This window comes from Equus asinus, chromosome 20, assembly GCF_041296235.1.
Source record: "Equus asinus isolate D_3611 breed Donkey chromosome 20, EquAss-T2T_v2, whole genome shotgun sequence".
In the NCBI taxonomy this organism is placed as follows: domain Eukaryota; kingdom Metazoa; phylum Chordata; class Mammalia; order Perissodactyla; family Equidae; genus Equus; species Equus asinus.
Window position 1 is genome coordinate 35,811,883 of NC_091809.1, and position 13,390 is coordinate 35,825,272.

The window sequence follows — 13,390 nt, forward strand, 5'->3', positions numbered from 1 at the left end:
GTGGTGAGGACAACAGAGACATTCCTTGGTATTGTGAAGTTTGCATTCTATTAGAATAAGAATAAAACAAATGTAATGCTGGGTCACATGTATGATCCATCCATTCTTGGAACAGTGGTACTAAGGAACACTGAGGAGCACAGCTCCTTCATTTCTCAGGTTTAGAAATGGTAGCACAAAGAGGTAAAATGGCTAACCAATTATGCTAACAGTGGGGCCACGTCTGGAGTCCAGATTAGTTCAAGCTGGTCGGTTCCACATCCCATCCTCTACTGTGGCTTTCTTTATATCCCTTTCCTCTGTCTGTGTTCCAGATAACCATTTTATATGCTATGTAGGGAGGTGTAATTAGTTGCCCTTCCTAATTCCAATTCCAAGAAATTTACCATAGTTACCCTGTAACTAGCCTTGCCTTTCTACCATGAAGAATCACACATCTTTTTTTTCAATGGAGATATAATTGACATACAACATCGTGTGAGTTTTAGGTATAGAATGTGCTGATTTGATACATTTTCATATTGTAATACAATTTACCATTATAGCATTAGCTAAGTCTTCCATCATGTCACATAATTGTTAGTATTATTATTATTTTTTGTTTGGTGAAGACTCTTAAGATCTAGTCTCCTAGCAACTTTGAAGTATATAATATGGTATTTTTGACTATAATCACAATGGTGTGCCTTAGATCTCCAGAACTTATTCATCTTCTCACTGCAATTTTGTACCCTTTGACTAACATGTCCCAATTCCCCTATATATTTCACATCTTCTTTATCCATTTATCCATTGACAGACACTTAGGTTGTTTCTATATCTTGGCAACTGTGAAAAATGCTGCGATAAACATGGGACTGCAGGTATCTTTTTGACATCCTACTTTCCTTTACTTTGGTTATATACCCAAAAGTAGGATTGCTGGATCATATGATAGTTCTATTTTTAACTTAAAATTTTATTTTAAAATTTTAACTGTTGTCCATACTGCCAGAATCAATTTACATTCCCACTAACAAAGCACAAGGGTTCCCTTTTCTCCACATCCTCACCAACACTTGTTACCTCTTGTCTTCTTGATAACAGACATTCTAACAGATGTGAGGTGATACCTCATTGTGGCTTTTATTTACATTTCCCTGATAGTTAGTGATGTGGAGCATTTTTCATGTACCTGTTGGCCATTTGATGTCTTCTTTGGAAAAATGTCTATTCAGTTCCTCTGCTCATTTTTTATTGGATTGTTTGGTTTCTGTTATTGAGTCATATGTGTTCTTTATATATTTTGGATATTATATAATCAGATAAATGGATTGCAAATATTTTTTCTCATTCTGTAAGTTGACTTTTCATTTTGCTGTTTTTTTCTTTTGCTATGTAGAAGCTTTTTAGTTTGATGTAGTCCTACTTGTTGATTTTTGCTTTTGTTGCTTGTGTTTTTGGTGTCATATCCAAAAAGATGTTGCCAAGACTAATGTCAAGGATCTTTTTTCCCAGGTTTCCTCTAGGAGGTTTACAATTTCAGATATTACATTCAAATCTTTAATACATCTTGACTAATTTTTGTGAGTTGTATAAGATAGGGGTCCAATTTCATTTTTCTGATGATATGATCTTATATATAAAAAATCCTAAAGCTCAACCAAAAAACAGTTGGAGTAAATCAACAAATTCAGTAAAGTTGCAGGGTAGAAAATCAACATACAGAAATCAGTTGTGTTTCTATACACTAATAATGAAATACCTGAAAGAGGAATAAAGAAAACAGTCCTATTCCCAATAGCATCAAAAACAATACAACATTTAGGAAGAAATTTAACCAAGGAAGTAAAAGATCAGTACAATGAAAACTGTATGTCTTTGATGAAAAAAATTGAAGAAGACACAGACAAATGGAAATATATCCCTTGTACACGGATGGGAAGAATGAACATGGTTAAAATGTCCATATTACCCACATCTATCTATAGATTCAAAGTAATCCCTTTAAAAATTCCAATGGTACTTTTTGCAAAAATAGAAAAAGAATTCTAAAATTTATATGGAACCACAGAAGACCTTGAATAGCCAAAGCAATCCTGAGAAAGCAAAATAAAGCCAGAGGCATCACACTCCCTGATTTCAAGCTATACTACAAAGCTATAGTAATCAAAACAGTATTATACTGGCATAAAAATATTCACATGGACCAATGGAACACAGTCGAGAACCCAGAAATAAACTCCCACATATATTGTCCACTAATGTTTTACAAGGGAGCCAAGAATATTCAATGGGAAAAGATAGTTCCTTCAACAAATGGTGTTGGGGAAACTGGATAATCACACATCTTTTCAGTATATCTCATATATAATGAGCGACAGTAAAAAAGTAGTATTTCTCAACCTTGGCTGCACATTGAAATCACCTGGGAGAGCTGTAAAAAAAATAATTAACATCGCTATATCTTAGTTTCTTATATTTAAAATGGAAAAATAATAAATCTCATAGACATAATGTAGAGTAAGAGAATGTATGTAAAAGTGCTGAGAAATGTGCTTGACGTAATTTTAAAAAGCGCTATATATTGTCATTTTCAGTGAAATTAATTTTATAATTATGTTGTCCATTGTGAAAGGCAATGCCTTCTTTCATCTGTCCTAAATTTCAAATTTCTACAGGCAGTTTTTCCTGGAACCTCTCCCCACTGCACTTCCCCCACCCACTACCACACACAAATACTCATAAAGCAACCCCATATCACAGACACAAATACACACAGTAGCCCAGCATCCTAGACCATGGTAACACATTGCTCATGACATTTGCATTTTTATTAGCTGTTACTAGGCATCCCAACTGTAGTGATGGCCCCAGTATCAGAAACATCCCAATTGGTCATGTATTTCAGATTTTCAGAATTGAGGTACTTAGAGATTACCACATTACAAAAGTCAGTTTCCATCATTTTCCAAGAACAAAGTCACCTTCCAGCTAGCCAAGTTTAGGAAAAAGAAGCAGAAAAGCTGATAACACATCTCTATCCCTCCTCCTAAATTCCTCCTTCCTCTGGTGTGTGCAGAGACTTCATGGCCTCCACTACACACTTCGAGACGACTCAATGCACCTGTCTCAACTTTCTCTGCATGTACAGACTGTTCCATTTCCTCAGCCCCTGATCAGGTACTTTCCTTTCACTTCCTTCTGATTATGACCCACTACCATTCCCTCTTCCTGGGATTTTGCCACTGATTCACATTTTTGAATTAATTGAGTACTTTTTGTAGGTTTTATATAATCTTGAAAAGAAAATGCTGGTGATTGGTACAGAGTCTGGTGAGAAACCACTATCCTTTTCTAATACTGAAGAGTCCCAAAAGACTTAGCATCTCTCATTAATTTCTTTCCAAGCCAAATACTTTTCACTCATTCTTTTAGTCAATTTTCTTTTCCATCTGTTTATTCTTTCACAGGCAAGCTCATCATCGGTTCTGTTATGCTTGTCACTTGATGAAATAATAAGCATTAGAAAGAGAGATAGCATGGCCTATGGAAAACTGCGACTCAGAGGCCCTTCTAGTCCTACCACTGCTATTTTCACTAGCTGTGCAAATTTGAGTGGCTCAGCTTGTCTTTCTGGAGCTCACTGGTAAAATTGGTAGATTAGAATAGATGACTTTTAAATTTGCTTCTAACACCCAGGAGTACTTTAGGAGTCAATTTATCAATTACCTGGTATTTCATAAGATCTAATATTTCAAGTCCTTTTCTTTGCGGTGAGAGAAATACAACGAAGAAGGCTCCTGTCCTCAAGGTACTTACAATTTAGTTGCAAAAATAGATCTATACATGAAAACTGAATTGATTAAATCTCATTCCTCTTTACTAGTTTAATCCCACTACTGCCCACCCTTCTCACTTATTACCACTAAAAACTCCAGAGAAAATACAAAAACCAAGTTGCTGGAGACTCTAGAGTTTTAAAAAAATGGGTGGATTGTGGAGTGAAATCAAAACTGAAGAAGAACAACAGGATGAGTTTCCTCTTTGTTTTTTGTTTTCTGGTTTTTCTCTCTTGCAGTTTTGCCCCAAGTTCCCAAACATGGAGGCAGTGGTGGTAGTGTGGTTGAGTAAAATTTCAATAGAAATTCTGTCTTTCTGGCCAAAGGAAACAGAAAACAAAAAGTCCGGTAAAAGAGTGTGCTAAAGAGTACAAGAGAATCCTAGCGGAGAGAAGCTGTCCCTTAACTCTGTGTACGAATCTACACAAGGATCAGGCAGCATTGCAAAATCTTTGAGAACAGAACCAAGATTTGAACCACTGCCCACAGAAAGTGAAACAGATCTTGAATTGAACATTGCTGAATTGACTGCCTGCTAAAACAAGCAAACAACCACAGCAAAAAACAAAATTCTCTACAGAACTGGCTGGCAGACTGCAGCCTGCAGGCCAAATCTGGCCAAGCACCTTTTTCATAAATAAAATTTTGGTTGAACACAGCTATATCCATTTATTTATGTATCATTTTATGGCTGCTTTTGCTCTACAGTAGCAGAGCTAAGAAGTCACATGGAGACTGCACAGCCAACAACCTAAAATATTTACTTACTGTGCCTGAATGAAAGTGTCTGCCAACCCCTGCGCTAGCAGATTATAACAGCACCCAGGGTTTTCAGGACATAACAGTCACAATGTCAAGGATAAAATAAAATACTTCTTGACATACAAAGAACCAGGAAAATGTGACCAATTCTGAAGAGAAAGTAAAATCAACAGATGCCCCGGATATTGGAACTCTTAGAGAAAGATTTTAAAGCAGCTTTTAGAACTATGCTCTATGAAGTGAAGGAAAAGATTCTTTAAATGAATAAAAAGATAGGAGTTTTCAGTCCAGAAATAGAAACTATGAAAGGAACAAAGTGGAAATTTTAGAACTAAGAAAATACAGTATCTGAAATTTAAAAAAATCATCAGATGGGTGCACTAGAAGAATGGAAATGACAGAGGAACTTGTGAACTGCAAGTTAGTAAACCTGAAGGCAGATCAATAAAAATAATTCCATCTAAACAATAAAAATAAAGGATATTAAAACAAAATTAACAGAGATCTACTATACAATGGGAAAAGGCCTCGCATCCATGATATTGGAGTCCCAGAAGGAGAAGGGAAAGAGATTAGTTTAAAATAATTTTGACGATATAATGGCCAAAAACTTTCCAAATTTGGTGAAAGACATGAATTTACAAATCAAAGAAACTAAGCAAAACCCAAAATAGGATACAATAAAAAGAAAGAAAGAAAAATCCAAACATAATATAATCACACAGCTGAAAATTAAAGATAAAGAAAAAAATATTGTACAAACCCAGAGATAAATGCCACATTACATATAAAGGAACAATGATTCAAACGATGACAGATTTCTCAGTAGAAGTCATGGAGGTCAGAAGACAGCCTGAAAGAAAAGGACTATCAGTCTGGAATACTAGATCCAGTGAAGACATTCTTCATGAATGAGGGTGAAATAAAAGTACTTTCAAATACAAACAAAGACTTGTTTTAAAAGAGATGCTAAAAGAAGTTCTTCATGTGGAAGGAAAATGATGAAAGAAAAAAACTAGAACTTCAGGAGTAAAGGAAAAGCATCAGAAATAGTAAACACCAGAGCAAATATAATAGACGACTTCTTTTCTCTTAAGTTCTTTAAAATACCTAAGACTGTCCAAAGTAAAATTACAACATTGATAGATATTTCAATGTATTCACCACAATAATAATGACAACTACAACATAAGGGGAGAAGGGCAAGTGGACCAATACTGTAAGGTTTCCATATTTTATGAGAAGTGGTAAAACTAACTCTGAGTTGAATATGAAAATTCAGGTATCCCAAGTGCAAATACAGATAGATAGATAGTAGATAGATAGATAGATAGATAGCTCCACAATGCGAAACATAAAATAAAAGGAATATTTAAAAATATTCAAATAAAAAAGCAAACAAAGGAAAATAGGAGAAGAAAAACAGAGAGAGCAAAGAGAAAATTAAGGATTAAATGGTAGAACGAAATCCAACTATTAGCTGTAATTATGTTAAATGCAAACAGTCAAACCACACCAATTAACAGATGTAGATTTCCAAATTTTATTTTTATTTATTTATTTGCTTATGATTTTTTTATTGTATAAGTTTCATCTGTACAGCTTTATAATTTGACATCTGTATACTGGAGGGATGACACTCCCTGATTTCAAACTATACTACAAACTATAGTAATCAAGACAGCATGGTACCAGCACAAAAACAGACACATCGATCAATGGAACAAAATAGAGAGCCCAGAAATAAACCCATGCATATATGGTCAAGGAGCCAAGAATGCATAGTGGGAAAAGAGTAGTCTCTCCAATAAATAATGTTGAGAAAACTGGATAGCCATGTGCAAAAGAACGAAACTAGACCACTTGCTTATTCCACATACAAAAATAAACTCAAAATGGATTCAAGATTTGAATGTGAGACCTGAAACCATAAAACTCCTAGAAGAAAACAGGCAGTAAGCTCTTTGACAACAATTTTAGCAACACTGTTTTGGGTCTGTCTCCTCAGACAAGGGCAATAAAAGCAAAAATAAACAGATGAGACTACATCAAACTAAAAACCTTTTGCACAGTGAAGAAAATAATCAACGAAATGAAAAGGCAACCTACTAAATGGAAGAAGATATTTGCAAAGGATATATCCAATAAGGGATTAATATTAAAAATATATAAAGAACTTATACAACTCAATAGCAAACAAAACAAATAATCTGATTAAAAAATGGCCAGAGGACCTGAGTAGACATTTTTCCAAAGAAGACATACAGTTGGCCAACAAGCACCTGAAAAAGATGCTCTACATCACTAATCATTAGATTTATTTTTTAAAAACAGACTCAGCTATAAGATATCTACAAAAATCTTACTGTAAGTATAGTGATATAGACATGTTAAAAGTTGAAAGATCTTAAAAAACACACTTCTAAATATTTAATGGCTCAAAGATGAAGTCTAAGAGTCTCAAGATAAATTAGAATATATATATAGTTATTGTCTATAAATCTATAAATTGGAATATATAAAATATATATATATATATACATATAGTTGCTGTTCTTGAGGAAGATTGGCCCTGAGCTAACACCTGTTGCCAATCTTCCTCTTTTTTGCTGAGGAAGTGTGGCCCTGAGCTAACACCTACACCCATCTTCCTCTATTTTTTTTTTGATGCTGCCACAGCATGGCTTGATGAGTGGTGTAGTTTGGCGCCTGGATCCAAACCTGCAAACTCGGGCTGTGGAAGTGGAGTGCATGAACTCAACCACTATGCCACCGGGCCATCCCCTCTAGAACATATTTTGAACTGAATGAAAATTAAAAAATACAACCTAAAAAATCTGAGGGATGTTGTTAAAACAGTGCTCAGAGAGAAACATATAGCATTAGATACTTTATAGGAAAAGAAGAGTCTCAAATAAAAAATCCAAGCTTCTACCTTACAAAACTAGAAAAGAAAAGCAAACTCATATCAAGCAGAAGTAAGCAAATGTTACAGAAAATAGAAAAAAATCAAATTAAAATCAGAAAAACAAATGACAATATCAATGAAACCAAAGCTTTTTCTTTGTAAAGATAAATAAAATCGGTAAACCTTTTGACAGACCAAAAATCAAAACAGAGTAAACACATATTACTCATATTACCACAGTGGAACAGAAGATCCCCAGGTACAGCCCCATATACAGGAAAAGGATAATGACATCACACTGCAAAGAATGTAACCCTCCAAAATTTGACAACTCAGATGAAATGGACCAGTTTCTTGAAAGGCATAAATATCAAAATTCACATGAGAACAATTGATCGCTAGAATCTATTAAACAAATTGAATAAATCTATTAAATAAATTAAGTCATACTTACAATTCCTGAGGAGAAAATTACACACCCTTATGTAATTCAGGGACAAATCCTTTTAAAAATCTAAGAAAAAAAATAACACCAATTTCACACAATCTCTTCTGGAAAATAGAAAAGGAAGAAACACTTTTCCTTTCATCTTACGAGGTCAGGATAACCTTGATATCAAGATGAAACAAAAACAACAGAAGAAAAGAAAGCTAAACACCAATACCCCTCATGAACTTCTACATAAAACTTTTCAACAAAATATTAGCAAATCATGGTAATCAAGGCAGTCTGGTATTGACGGAAGAATACTCACATAGATAAATGGAACTCAATAGGCAATGCAGAAACAAACCCGTACAAATACCAACAAACGGTTTTTGGCAAAGGTAAAAAAGCCATTCAATGGAGAAATGTAGTCTCTTTCAGCAAATGGTGTTGGAACAATTGGACTCCATTTACCAAAAAAAAAAAAAAAAATACTAAAAAAACCCTCAACCTAAATTTCACATATTATACAAAAAAAAAAGAAAAAAAAACACCTCGAAATGAATCATAGATCTAAATCTTTTAAAATAATAAAACTTTAAGAAGAAAACATGGGAGAGTATTTATGTGATCTAGGGTTAGGCAAAGAGTTCTTAAAGTTGATACCAAAAGCACCATCCATAAAAGAAGAAACTGATAAGTTGGTAATTCTATCAAAATTTAAAATATGTTATATACAAAGAAAACTGTTGAGAAAATAAAAAGACAAGCTACGGTTTCAAAAAACATTTTCACATCTCTTGTTGGACACAAGACCTCTATCTAGAATACAAAAAGAATCTTGAGCAGACATTTAACCAAGGAGTAGATATGGATGGCAAATAAGCACATGAAAGGATGTTCAACGTCATTAACCATTAGGGAAATGTAAATTAAACCTATGCTGAGATACCACTACACATCTATTAGAATGACTAAAATTAAAAATGCTGGCAATCTTGAGGTCTTGTAAGGATGCAGTACAACTGAATCCAAAGCTGGTGGGAACGAAAAATAATACAGGCACTCTGGGAAATAGTCGGGCAATTTCTTGATCCAGCAATCACACTGTTAGGTATTTAATTCAGAAAAAATTAAAAATAAAAATAATGTTCACATAAATACCTGTACATGAATGTTCATAGCAGCTTTAGTTGTAATAACCAAGAACTGGCAACAGCTGAGAAGTCCTGGAGCTGAACTGTGGGACATCCATACAATGGAATGCTGCTTGGCAATAAAAGGAAGAAAGTTTTGATATGTGCAACAACCTGAATGGATCTCAAGGGACTTACACTAAGCGGAAAAAAGGCCAGTGTCCAAAGTCACATAATATATGATTCAATTGATATAACAATATCAAAATTACAGCAATGGAGAACAACAGCTCAGTGATCGCCTGGGCTTTAGGGCTGGAGGGAAATTGTAATTTCAAACCTGGTGGAACAATTTTGTATCCTGATTGTGGCAGTGGTTACATGAATCTATATAGGTGATGAAACTTCATGGAACCATACACACACACACAATTGCATGAAAAATCTGATAAAATCCAAATAAAGTCTGTAGTTTACTTAATAGTACTGTACTAATATCACTTTCTAGGTTTTAAGCATTGTGCTATGGTTATATAATTTATTATCATTGAACGAGGCTGAGTGAAAGATAAACGAATTCTCAGTAATATTTTTCCAACTTCTATATGATTCCAAAGTCTTTCACAACAAAGAACAATATTCAACCACTCCAATAAAATGACTTACTTCAGTATAAGTCTTACAACATATATGCAGGATCTCTATGATGAAAACTACAAAATTCTAATGAAAGTAAAACATCTAAATACAGGGAAAAATGTGTTCATGGATGAGAAGATTCAATATAGTTAAAAAGCCAATTCTACCAAAATTAATCTATAGTTTTAATGCAATCCCAATCAAAATCCCAGCTGAATTTATTTTCAACTAGAGATGTACAAGCCCATTCTAAATTTATGTGGACATATCTAATCCAATTTTTAAATGAATAACAAAGATGACTCACACTGTCCAAATTTAAGACCTGCTATACAGCCCCAGGAACCAAAACATTGTAGTATTGGTGAATGAATAGACAGAAAAAATGGAACAGAATGCAGAGTTCAGTTATAGATCCATATAAATATGGCAATTGATATTTTTGGCCTTTGACAGTTTTCATTTTACCTGAAAATTAGCCTTTTAACTCGAATTTTTTTTAATAATGTATCAGGTGAAATTCACATAAGATTAACTATTTTAAAGGGAACAATTCAATGGCATTTAGCACATTAATAATACTGTGCAGCCACCATCTCTAATTCTAAAACATTTCCATTACTTCAAAGCAAAGCCCTTTACCCATTAAGGGGTTTCTCCCCATTCCCACTTCCCATCCAAGCACCTGTCGGACGCCAATCTGCACTGCGTCCCTATGAATCTATTCTGAATGTGTGTCACACAAATGGAATTATACAATGTGTCGCCTTTTGTGTAAGGCTTAACTTAGGATAATGTTTTTGAGACTCATCCATGTTGGTGCACATATCAAGACTTCATTTCTTTTTATTAAGTTGAATAAAATTATACACATAGAAAATACAAGATATCAGTTGAAAAATCATTACAAACAATAAGAAAATCAATGCGGTAGCTTGGTACAAAATAAATATATAGAAATAGACAGACTTGACATGTATAAACAACACCCAGTTAGAAGATAAAATGAAAGAGAGATTCACTTAAAACAGCAGCAGTAGCAAAACCAACAATAAGAACAACAAAAAATGCTAAAACAACTAAAAATAAACTCACCTCTGGCTACCCATTAGGATCATCACCTAGAGAGGTTAAGAAATAAACAACAATTATAACAAACAGTAGCCAGCCTCCAGATATAAAAGTTCTAATTCTATTAATGCGACGTAGGAGATAGGTGGTATTTCTTTTATTGTGATAGAATATAAAATATGCAATTTCAAACATTTTTAAGTGTAGAATTAAGTGACTTCCTTTACATTCCCAATGTTATGCAAGTACACCACTATTTACCCTTGAAACTTTTCATCACCCCAAACAGAAGCTCTCCAGGCGTTAAACAATAATTCCTCACTTCTCCCTCCCTTAGATGATGGTGATCTCTAATCCACTTTCTTTCTCTATGAATTTGCCCATTCTAGATTTGTTATACAAGTGAACTTCTACAATAGTTGTCTTTTTGTGTCTGGCTTATTTCACTTAGTATAATGTTCTCAAGGTTCATCCTTATTGTACCATGTATAAAAACGTCATTCCTTTTTTCTGGCTGAATAATATTCCATTGTACATATATATCATATTTTGTTTATACATCCTTCTGTTGAATACCTTTTGCTACTGTGAATAGTGCTGCAATGAACAGTCACATATGAGTATCTGTCTAAGCCCCTGTTTTGATTTCTGTTGGGTATATACCTACCAGTGGAATTACTGGATCTTAGAGTAGTTCTATTTAACTTTTTGAGGAACTGCTGAAGTTATTTCCACAGTGGCTCTACCATTTTACATTCACACAAATAATGCATGAGGGTTCCAATTCCTCCACATCCTCACCAACATTTGTTTTCCATTTTTGGGATTATAACCATCTATACTAGTTTGCTAGGGCTGCTCTATCAAAATAGCAAAAACTGTGTGGCTTAAACAACAGAAATTTATCTTCTCACAGTTCTGAAGGCCAGAAATCCAAGATCAAGGTGTCAGCAGGTTTGGTCTCTTTGGAGGCTTCTCTCCTTGGCTTGCAGATGGCTGCCTTCTCTCTGTGTCCCAGGTGAACTTTCCTCTGTGCTCTCCCATCCCGGGTGCCTCTCTCTGTGCCCAAATTTCCTCTTCTTATAAAGACACTAGTCATATTGGATTAGAACCTATCCTAATAGCCTCACTTTAATTTAATTACCTCTTGAAAGGTCCTCTCTCCAAATATAGTCATATTCTCAGTACAAGGGATTAGGGCTTCAACATAGGAATTTTGGGAGGACATAATTCACCCATAACCCCCTCATAATGGGTGTGAGGTGGTATCTCAGTACAATTTCAAATTACATTTCCTTAATCACTAGTGATGTTGAGCATTTTTTCATGTGCTTATTGGCCATTAGTATTTCTTCTTTGGAGAAATGTCTATTCCTGTCCTTTGTCTACTTTTTAAATTGGATTGTTTGTCTTTTTTGTTTTTGAGTTATAGAAATTCTTTACATATTCTGGATATTAAATCCTTATCAGATATATGTTTGCAAATAATTTCCCCCATTCTACTGGTTGTCTTTTCACTTTCTTGATAATGTCCTTTGGTGAACAACAGTTTTCAATTTTGATAAAATTCAGTTTATTTTTTCTTTTGTTAATCATGCTTTTGGTGTCATATCTAAAAAATCCACTGCCAAATCCAAGGTCACAAACATTTACCCCTATTTTTTCTTCTAAGAGTTATATGGTTTTAGCTCTTATATGTAAGTTGTTTATCTGTTTTATGTTAATTTTTGTATGTGATATATAGACACACATGATGTACATGATGTGTGCATATGTATGTGTGTGTACATATGTGTATATACGTACATGTATGTGTGTATATTTGTGTGTGTTCATTCTCTAGCATGTAGAACCATCCAGTTCTCCCAGCAGCATTTCTGGAAGACATTATTCTTTCCCTATTCAATGGTGTTGGCACCTTTATTGGGATAAATCCCACTTGGTCATAGTGTGTAATATTGTTAACATATTTGCTTTCACTAGTATTTTGTTGAGAATTTTTGCATCTTTATTCAGAAGGGGCATTTGTCTGTAATTGTCTTTATTGGTGATGTCTTTATCTGCCTTTCATATAAGGATAATGCTGGCCTCATAGAACAAGTGAGGATGTGATTTCTCCTCTTCTATTTTTTGGAAAAATTTAAGAAGGATTGGTGATAATTCTACTTCAAATCACTGGTAGAGTTCACCAGTGAAGTCATCTGGTCTTGGACTTTTTTTGTTGGGAAGATATGTATTATTGATTTCATCTCCTTACTTTTTATAAATCTATTCATATTTCCTATTACTTCGTGAGTCAGTTTTGGTAACTTCTGTGTTTCTAGGAATGTATTCATTTTGCCAAAGTTATCCAATTTATTGCCATACAATTGTTCATAGTATTCTCTTAAAATCCTTTCTAATTCTGTAAGATTGGTAATAATGTCTCCATTTTCATTTCTGATTTTAGCTATTTAAATCTTCTCTCTCCCTTTTCCTGGTCAGTCTAGCCAAAGTCTATCAATTTTGTTGATCTTTTCAAAGAACTAACTTTTGGTTTCATTGTAGTCCTTCTACTATTTTGTATTCTCTATTTCACTTGTCTCTACTCTAAGCCTTATTATTTCCTTCTGATAGTTTTGAATTT